Raw genomic sequence first — 10,315 nt, forward strand, 5'->3', positions numbered from 1 at the left:
GTGTGATTGCTTAGGGATCCCTATGAGATCCCTCTGAATTCTGATGCATTAGAGCTGGCCCTTCCATACTGCACTTACTCAAATATGATTGTGAAATCTAGGTGTGAGCACTGCCTGGGATCCCTTGAGGTCCTTAGGGAACTCTGCCACACCCAGATATTGAGAAAGGCTATGAAACAATCTGAGCAGTTGAGGTTTTAGAAATTCGGGCCTACTTGCAGGCTCCCTATAGCGTAACTTCTTATTTTTCTTTATCTATTAATGTAATTCATTCAATATTGGTTTGTAATATTCATTGTAAACGAATATTGGGGTTGGCTAGTGAAAAAAGGGAGGGTAGCTATACATGTTATCAAAGGGTAGAAAATATGCTTTAGGTTTATATTTTTCTGTATGTGCATTCGAATTCATGTTTAGGACCAATACATGCAAAACATATCATGCATTAGATACCATGCTCCTAGGTTTCATGTATACTATTTTCAGCATCTCATTTTGACATCCTTACTATCACTTAGAAATCATGTTTCTAGGATAAACGACAATATTAAAATAAACTGTTACTTATGCATATTTTGAAATCATGCTGTAACCTGTTGTGCATTTAGAAATCCTGCTTTAGAAATTCTGCATATAAACCATTCTGAACCTTATATGTACATATTAGATACCATGTTTAGGATCTCGTTCATACTCGCTCAGTCACACCTAGTTAAACTAGTGATGCATGAAAAAAGATATAAAACAGTCTCACGTCTAATTATCATGTTTAAGTAAAATTGGTAATAATTTTGTATCTTGTAAAACTTAGAACAGAATGCTTTAGGTAAAATATCTCCTACCTTATTTTAATAGTTCTGGTAACAATTGTGCATTATCCCACGCCTAGGCAAGCCTTAGGTAATCAAATTTCTTATAAAACTTGAAATTGCCTCTTTGTGTTTACTGCTTAATGGTTATAGGCTTAAAATCAGTAGGCAAACTGATTAGGCCACTGCTTCTAAGTTTTTAAAAAAAATTGCATGTCTCTTGTGTTCTGATACTCACCTAGATATCATGTCTTAGGATCCAGTTTAATAATACTGCCCTTGTTTGTGTTTGAGTCGTGTTGTTTACATGCATTATCTGCGGAGGTAAACTTGAGCCTCTTATTTGCTCCTTCCTGCTTTTATTTGCTAAAGTTCTATGTGTTCTTGCTTGTCGCCTTAGTATTTTCTCCTTTAAACCTTAGGAGTCTATCTAGAACTGCCTATAGGTAGAGGTCCTAATTTCCTCCAGGACCATTAAGAAGGGACGGGTAACAGCACGCATAGAGATCACTAAATAACATTCGCTTAATAACCGCTAAGGAGTGGGAAGGGTAGATATGGATATGATAACTACGCGCTAATGTCACATGTAGCCCCTCATTGAGGAGTGTTTACCGGGCATTGCGTGGGGTGATCCTGTAGGCTAACCAACCTAGGACCCCTCCTTCCCAAATTCCCTTTACTTTTCATTTGTTTAAGCCTTTCTTTTGACTCATTATTTGAGTTATGTAATGTCCGAAACCTGCTCTTATTTGTAATTATGTGTTTAAAACTATTTGTTAATGGACTAGTTCATAAGTATATGTTCGGCTGGGACCCACCATTGTGGACCGAGAGAGGTGCCTAACACCTTCTCCTCAAGGTTATTTCGAGCCCTTACCCTAAATCTCTGGTAATGCAAACCAATCCAAGAGTTAATCGCTCTGGGTGCCCTAACGCACCATAATCCATTAGGTGACGACTCTTCAAATACCCAATTCCCAAAAGAAAACGAGTTATTTTTCCCATGAATGTCGAAACCCGAACTTCTCTCCACAGAGGAAAAAAAGGGGGCGCGACAGCATGGAGACTCTGCTGGGGATACCTTTAGGCTCTTACCATAATGAACTTGTCTTTTGTGAATTAGTCCAAGCATGTTTTACCCCGTACCCCTTCCCCTTATTTGAATTTAACTGCCTATTTTAAGCATTTATGTTTCTTTTATTCATGAAATTGACTTGTCTCTTTGTTTTTTCTTTTCCGTAACTGTATTTCAATTATTTAAATACTGTATTTATTTTTCCTACATGCAAATACCTAACTACATGCTATCAATTGCTACATAAATCATACTCCACATCATATTCCAATCGTGCGAATCAAATCCTATAGCAACTCTTAATGAGTGGTTGCGCTCTTCCTATTTATTACTCTTAAATTCGAGAAGGCTTATTTGTGGTAAATGTCACACCCCGAACTTGGGGGAGCGAGACCGGCACCCAGTACCTTACCTATCCTTGCGTACCAACTTGCAACTAAGGGACTCTGAACATATGATGTCATACTTTTGGCCATGGGCCACATTGCAAGACGACAACGAATGCTGACTAAATATGAATATAAAGCTTGGCCAACAAGGCCGTCATATTTATTACAACTGACAAACCAACCAAATATACATACAATGCCTGAAAGCCCAACATACTGCACTAACTGACAAGATATGTCTATAAGCCTCTACTAATGGATATATTGTGATCGGAACGGCTATCTGACCTACTCATGACATATATACGTATATATATAAGATATACATAAGGCTCTATACCCGGAAACTCTGAAAGGCATGGAGTTTACCAATCAAGCTGAGCTCGGGCAACACTTATTGAAGAGGCCTACTCGTCTGTCTGTCTGACCTGCACGCATGAAATGCAGCGCCCCCAGAAAAGGGACGTTAGTATGAAATAATGTACTGAGTATGTAAGGCAATATACTGAAAGCTGAAACTAAACTGATAATATAATAACTGAAAGTAGCTGGAAGTCAAAGATAATCTGAAGATATGCTTACCTGTTGATACTGACTCAATTCTCTCAATATAGTAAGTAAAATAGTTGTTCGGCCCTATAAGGCTCGGTATACATATATATCTGCTATGTCGTAGTAGGCTCGCTCATAAGCTCTCGGCCATACTAGGCTCTGTATCTCGACCAACTGGGCTCGCTCATAAGCGCTCGGCCACAGTAGGCTCGGTATATATATAACTGATCTGCCGTAGTAGGCTCGCTCATAAGCGGTCGACCATACTAGGCTCTGTATCTTAACCAACTGGGCTCGCTCATACGTGCTCGGCCATAGTAGGATCATCATATAACTTACCATCTGATCAGAGGTTGCCCAATAGGGGCCTGCCCATCGATTATAGCTCGATGGTAATGAAAATATTTTTAATACTGTATATATGTAACTTCTCTGCTCTCTTGACTGGAAGAAGGAAATACTCAACTGAATATGAAATCCCGATAAGGAGAATATTATAACTTACAACACTAGAAAAATATATGCAATTTGTGAGACTAGCAAAATATACGTAAATTCCGAGATGTGAATATAATGACGAGATCATGCCAAATGAAAGAAGAGCTTAGCCTTAACATACCTGGAGTAGGAACAACTCCGTATAATTATCTAGTTGGAAACCTTCGTGGATTGAATTTAGAACCCAAAAATCGAATTAAGCTTCTGCTTTTAAAATTCTTGAACGAAAACTGCTCCTGCTTCTTTGAATATTTTTGAACGAAATTTCTAAGCTTCCAGATTCTTGAAGTACTGAATGAAAGAATGTAACTCCAATTTCAAGCTTCAAGCTTCTTGATTTTCTTGCCTTTCTTTGAGGAATGAGTACGTTAATCCTTTTTCAAAAAGAAAAATGGAGACTTTGACATATGATGTATATTTGGAACTTAAAGAATGTTCTGACTCCTCCAAAAGAACGTGGAACCAAGACATTTACCAAGTTTTGCCTTGTTAACAATTAATTGATGTATGGCAACCACCTGCTCATAATCTATATGAGTCATTTTCTTAAGTAGTGGCCTTCTGCCACGTTTTCTTGGGGGAAGGAATTTAATCTTATCCACTTATTAGTTAATCGGGTAATATTTTGTTACCCGATAATTAATCCATTACCTGCATAATTTAAAAATTACCACAAATTACTTAAAATTTTATTTATTTTTAAAATACTTCATATATACTTTATATATTATACTACCGTGGTCATATGGTACCTTGCATGGTACTAGTTCATAAATATCGGGTATTAACGCTCAGCCCGAATTGTACCCCCAACATGCCAAACTTGGACGAAAATTCATTTTATTTGACTTTCTTCCGCTCTCACTTTCAGAAATTTTTTCATCACTCGTTTGAAATAGTATAATCCTTATATTCTCCAAATAATCTTTCCCTTAGACTGATGTCAATTACCTTACGACAAATTCAACGTACAATACTACAGGGTGCAACATCGTCGTAATTTAATACTGCGAAGCGTAACATCAACGTAATGTGGTGCTGCAAGACGTAACATCATCATAATATAACACTACGGGACGTAATATCGACGTAATATTGTGGGGCGTAACATCATTCCCCCCTTTGGAACATTCGTCCTCAAATGTTGACTGATGCTCTTATCATTTTCATAACTTATAGCTCTTGTGAATACCTCAATACTTTCCTTGCCATTTAGGTAGTTGTTCTGTGAATAAATCCAAAGTTCAGGTCACTCCCCCCTTAGGCCTCCTTCTCACACCACAACTTGTAGTCGGAATCCTTCCAATCTCGTAACGTTTCTACCTTTCATCATGCAGCCTGTACGATTTTGACCTTGTAAGTGTGCCTAATATCTAGGTTTTATATGTAGATCTTGATAAGATGTTCCTTTGGGCATCTATCAGTATACTGAAGTTGTTCGCTAGGTACTTTGAATATTGCTATATCTCATCACATAGGTCCATTTAGCCATCCGTATGAATTTACTGCCATAATTCTTAGTTTAATTTATCGTTTCTGAGGTCTGTTATCAAATCCCAGTTTACTCTCGTTGCTTATCCCATATGTATAAATTTAAGTCCTTTATGCTTCCTTATTACTGCTCATCTTTAGAATAACGGTCCAATCTTATCTCATACTTTGTGACTTTTGTCCATCTATTGTTGATTCACCTCAATATTGATCTACAATATATCACTAATAACTTGAAACTTCTTACGTAATATATTACCGCTAGGGCTTACATTGTATTGAGGAATATTTGAAGTGATTCTCATAATCGTATTTCATACTGTGATTCACCTTATGGGGGTATCCTGATTTCATGCCGCCAGCGAAATCTTTTCTCCTTCTCTTATTTTTTTTAAATCTTCATTCAATCGAAGGCCCCAAACATCATCCTATATCTGTCACAATTATACCCTTATTTTATTACCAGGTCAGCATTTCATTCCTTCTAAATGCTATTAATCTTAGACTCATTTGAGTTCATTAAGGCTATAGTAAGCTTTGTATAACATAGAGAAACTGTCTGTTCTTCTTGTTTTCATGGGCTTAATCCAAAGACTTATCCATTCTCGTCACCTTTTCACTTGCCTTTCCTCATCCTTACTCATGATTCTTTAAAACTTTGTCGCTCTACCATACTTTAGCTTGCGACCTATACATATCCATTTATGAACTTTCCTTCAACTTGCTTGCACCATAGATTTCCTTATGTTATTCTGGAACGTCAAGCGAGACATCACATCGTCTCCAACTTTTCTCAATTCTTTTAATTGGATATCTCAGTACTTAGAAACCATAGGCTAAAAGACATGTCGCCGGCGATTCCGCTATCATTCCCGCATGCTTATAACCTTCTATCCGAAGTATGGACTATTTACAACTTTCTGCATTTGAGTATCTCATACGTTGTTCACTTTTACCTTACTTAAAATCTCGTATCATATCTTTTATCTCCTTCATAACCTCCCTTCCACCTAGATATAATTCACGTTCATAACTTGAAGCTCTATTATAATACTTGCACCTATGGTACATATACAATCTGGTGGGAATTTCGTAGTAACTTCTTATGAGGCTAGTACTTCTTCTAACTGGCTTCCTTGTAGAGCCATTATAGATTATGGTTGTTGTGTTATTTCTCTTGAACATCTGATATTAAGAGTGATTCTGTCATGTTCTCCAACACAACTTCTATAATTTTTCTAGGTCCAATAATCAGACTCCTGATTTACTTAGGTGATGTAATTCTTTAGTTTCCTCTTCCTTCTGATCAGCCTTTACGTAGGCTTAAGCTATCTTCCGTTCTGTGGCTCATGGTATTAGTTATTACCTTAGCCTTTCATGAGTATTATGGAATATCCATGATACAATCGTCTAACAATTTAATCCTTTGTCTATGCCCTGGGCTTAATTCTTTCTTTTAACTTATACCGGAGTCTTCTATGGCTGTATGATTGTCAACAAATATGCTGCCTGGATAATGCTCCAAAATCTAGAGTGTATCCATAACGTACTAACTCTGGATCACTGATCAAATAATTCTTTTGTTCCATCTTAGCTTTCTTTCAACGTAAGCTATTACTTTTCCTGGTCTTTCTGCCCCTTGTTGCATCCATACTTAGCTTATCTTAGTGCCCACACTTGAAAGAGTTTTCATACAACTCATACGATCTCGAATATTACTTTTAATTCTTACTTCCCGTTCATTAGACATGGTAGGTGCCAGTTTCCTTTGGAATGCTTACAATGTTGTTACGAGATTGTTGTTACACGACCATTTCCTCTTTAGGTCGGTGTGGTTAGGTTGAAGCCTTCTTTCTTATCTCCTCAGCTAGTCTTTCGTTGTAGTACTTAGGGAGAACCCTTGACTCTCGTAAAGCTGTGAGCTTATTACGGACCTTCTTGATGTCCTTACTTGCCTATAATCATCCGTAGTTGCTTACTTCCATGCCCTTGTGCTTGTATGATTACTTATGAACTGATAATTTGACTGCCTTCCTAGTGAAACTTTCTTTTATCCCCGTAACACTCATACGGTACCTTTAACTACCCCAACGCTTGTTTGAATATATTCCAAGTATTATAATGATATTCTTTGAGGCTGAATTCTCCATGTTGGGTTCTACTACGTTTATCTTACATGATCTGATGACTCGTCTGTAACCTCCTGTTTAGCCATAACTGGGATTTTCCTGACCAATTACTAACTACTCGTTGGTCCATTCTCATATCAATATTCCTTATAATTTTTCTTGGGTTATTGCCTTTGTCTTAACTTACGTCTCGCACTGGCAGAAACCTTGACTTCCTTTACCATTCCATAGTCACTAAAACCACTTAATTCTAACTTAATGCCACATCACTCCATATTTCCCCCTTTAGGGGTGTACTAAAAGCTGAAGCCACAGGGATCTACTTATAGATGTTTTACCTCTTCATCTTTGGCGTTGTTTCTCAACATCAATGATCCTTACTCGCCTCGCGGCAATCCTCCTGTACCAAGGATGACACATTCCCTTACTCACGAGGGTGACACTTAGCGTAACTGGAACATACAGTCTCTTAAGCTTAACTTTGCTCACATTGCTTGCTCTAGGGAAGCGTCTCCTTGAATGACCATTCTCTGAATTCATCATGAATCTTCTTTTGTGGTCCGTCCTATTATTGCCGGAACATGATCTAAAATTCTCAAGATGCTGACTATTATCAAATCACTCAGTTCCTAATTCATATTTAGTTTATCTTGTTCACCAGTCTGTATTTAATTTCTATTACTCTAGTGTCTAAATTTTCATCTTGGTAATCGCGTTAGAGTTGCGAACTTATTTCTCGAAATGGGGATATGACCTTATGGCCTATATTCTTTTATTGTCTTAAGGCCCATCACCTTTCGTCTCTTCCTTCATTTGACAATAGGTTCTGTAACACTCTACCGTTTTCATCAATGTATCACACCTTATTCATAATGCTTCCTTATCTCTCTTCTCATTATTCTGCTAATATTTCTTCATATTCCTTTTCTTGTGAAAACTTCAATACGACATTCTTTCGCTTTTAGATTTCCTTTGCTCCATCCAGTGGCTCTTCAAGTTGCTTAACGTTTTCACTTTACTAGGGACGCGAGCCACACTAAGGTAATATTTATTCCTTCAAGGCTTATAGTGCAAGTCTTTGTAGTACTCATATCTGGCTGCACTACTTTAGAGTGCACCATCTAGGTGTCTCATAAAGAGATCTATTAGCACATTTGCAATATCCTATGGAAATGTCAACTGACGCAATCAATTCATCCATCATATCTTCTTATACTACTTTTGTTAACCTTGTAAGCACGTGATTTTTGCCCTATATGAGAATTACTCCCCAAAAAATTCAAAATAACATGATTTTCCTTGGTGTGCAATTTTGTGATATTTTTGAATAATTATTTGTATTTTTCTGTGCATGTTTATTTGTTAAATTAATAAAAAATATAAAAATATGTCGCATTTCGCATGTAGTATTTAATTCTACAATTTGTTAGTAATTAAGTTTGTTTACAAAAAAATAAAAATTTACAAAAATAAGCATCGTTTGCATTTTTAGCATTTAATGTCCAAATATACAATTTTATGCTTAATTATTACTTAATTGTGTGTTTATTGTTATTTGGAGTTAATTTGCGCTTTTATAACTTAATTTAGTTCTTAATAATAAGTTAAGTATTTTTATAATTTAGTTTTAGAGAAATAAAAGAAGAAAAGAGAGCGAAAATATAAAGAAAGTCGGAATTGGGCCTCTTCTTCGATTTCAAGCCACAGGCCCAAAAAATGGCCCAATCTTCCCAAACGACCCAGTCCATTTCGAATTGGGTCGACCCAGTCCATAACCCAACATCCTATTATCTTACATTTTACAAAAACAAAACAACAAAAAAGAAGAAAAAACCCTAAAAAAATATACTAAGTCATCCGCCCCCCTCCTATTTTCTTCATCTTCCCAAAAGCTCCAAGCTCCATCAATGGCTGCCCTCGACCCCACTCCCTCACGTCCAAACTCCACCAACAAACAGCTCGTCTGCATCGTCACTTCATCTTCTTCGTCCTTCGTCAAGCTCGAGCTTGAGCTCGACATCCATGGCTGCCCAGCTCCACCAAGCAGTCCGCCATGGCCCTCGTCGGCCACTCGCTTCCATGGCAGCTGTTTCCGTGTCAACTTATGCGTCTGCTCCATCTCCAAACGACCACAATCCTTAAAACACCCAGCTCCACCTTGTCGACGAACCGCTCGTCGACCACTGCTCCGACGCGTCGCTGCTGCTGTCGTTCCAGCAGCTCCGTCTTCCTCCTCGACGAACAGCTGCTCGTCGTCCAGTTCAAACCAAACAGACCCATCATGCTACTGCTGTCACTGCCCTCGTCGACCACTCGTTTCCATGGCTGAAAACAGGAGAACAACCCCGTCTAGGGCTGCCCTCTTCTGTGTTCTTGCTTCCCGTTGATGCTGCTGCTTCATCTTCTTCTTTATCCTCGTCGTCTTCAGTCCCAAAATGAGATTCAACCATCTCGTTTGTTCAAGTTTTAGTCGGGGACGTCGAGCGTCGTTTTGAGTTCGTCAAGTTTAAAAGGAAGGTGAGCTCGTCGTTGAGTTCGTCGTTGAGTCCAGACAAATTTATTCCCATTCGAGGTTCGTCAAAACAGTCCGTACATATTTCATTTCGATCCGGTTAGTAGATTTTGAATTTTATTTTGTCCGTATTTTGTTTTGATATTCTCGAATCTAAAATCGGCAAATGTTTATTTTGTTCATGTCTATCGTTAGATATTTGATTTTTGTTTTGTTGATGTTCATATGTTTTGTTGAATTAATTTTCAGATTTCAAATGGAAATTTAATTAGTTGTTTTTCATGTTTACGTCATGTTAATTTTATTTATTTTGTAAAAAAGGAATTGTTAGTTTTATGTTTGTCAGATTCAAATTGAAATTTAATTGATTATTTCTTCAATTTGTTTCATGTTGTTATGTATTTTTCAGAAATTGTTAACATTGTTTAAATCATGTGAATCCGTCATGTTTGTTGTTTTAAAAATAGATTCATTCATGTTCATACTTTGTTTGGTTGATATTAAATCCGAAATTTGTATAGTTTGATTTCTTGTTTATCATTTATGATTATTTCTTGAATTTGTCTCATAATCTTGTTTAAGTTTAATATAGGAATTGTTTGTTGTAATGTTGTTAGAGTTGATTTTAAGTTCAATATTATTGAATTTAGAAATCTGAATATACTTGTTGGTTGTTGTTGTTGTTGAATCTGAAAATAGGTTTGTTTGTTGCTAAAATATTGTTCAATCAAATTTTAGTTGTTCTTTGTTGTTCAATTTGTGTTCATGTGATTTGTTGTTAGAACATTGTTAGAATTTGATCATATTGTCTATATTTTGGTTAAGTTTGATTAATTGATTGTTATAGCTGATGGGGT

The sequence above is a fragment of the Nicotiana tabacum genome, chromosome 7, assembly GCF_000715075.1.
Source record: "Nicotiana tabacum cultivar K326 chromosome 7, ASM71507v2, whole genome shotgun sequence".
Classification (NCBI taxonomy): domain Eukaryota; kingdom Viridiplantae; phylum Streptophyta; class Magnoliopsida; order Solanales; family Solanaceae; genus Nicotiana; species Nicotiana tabacum.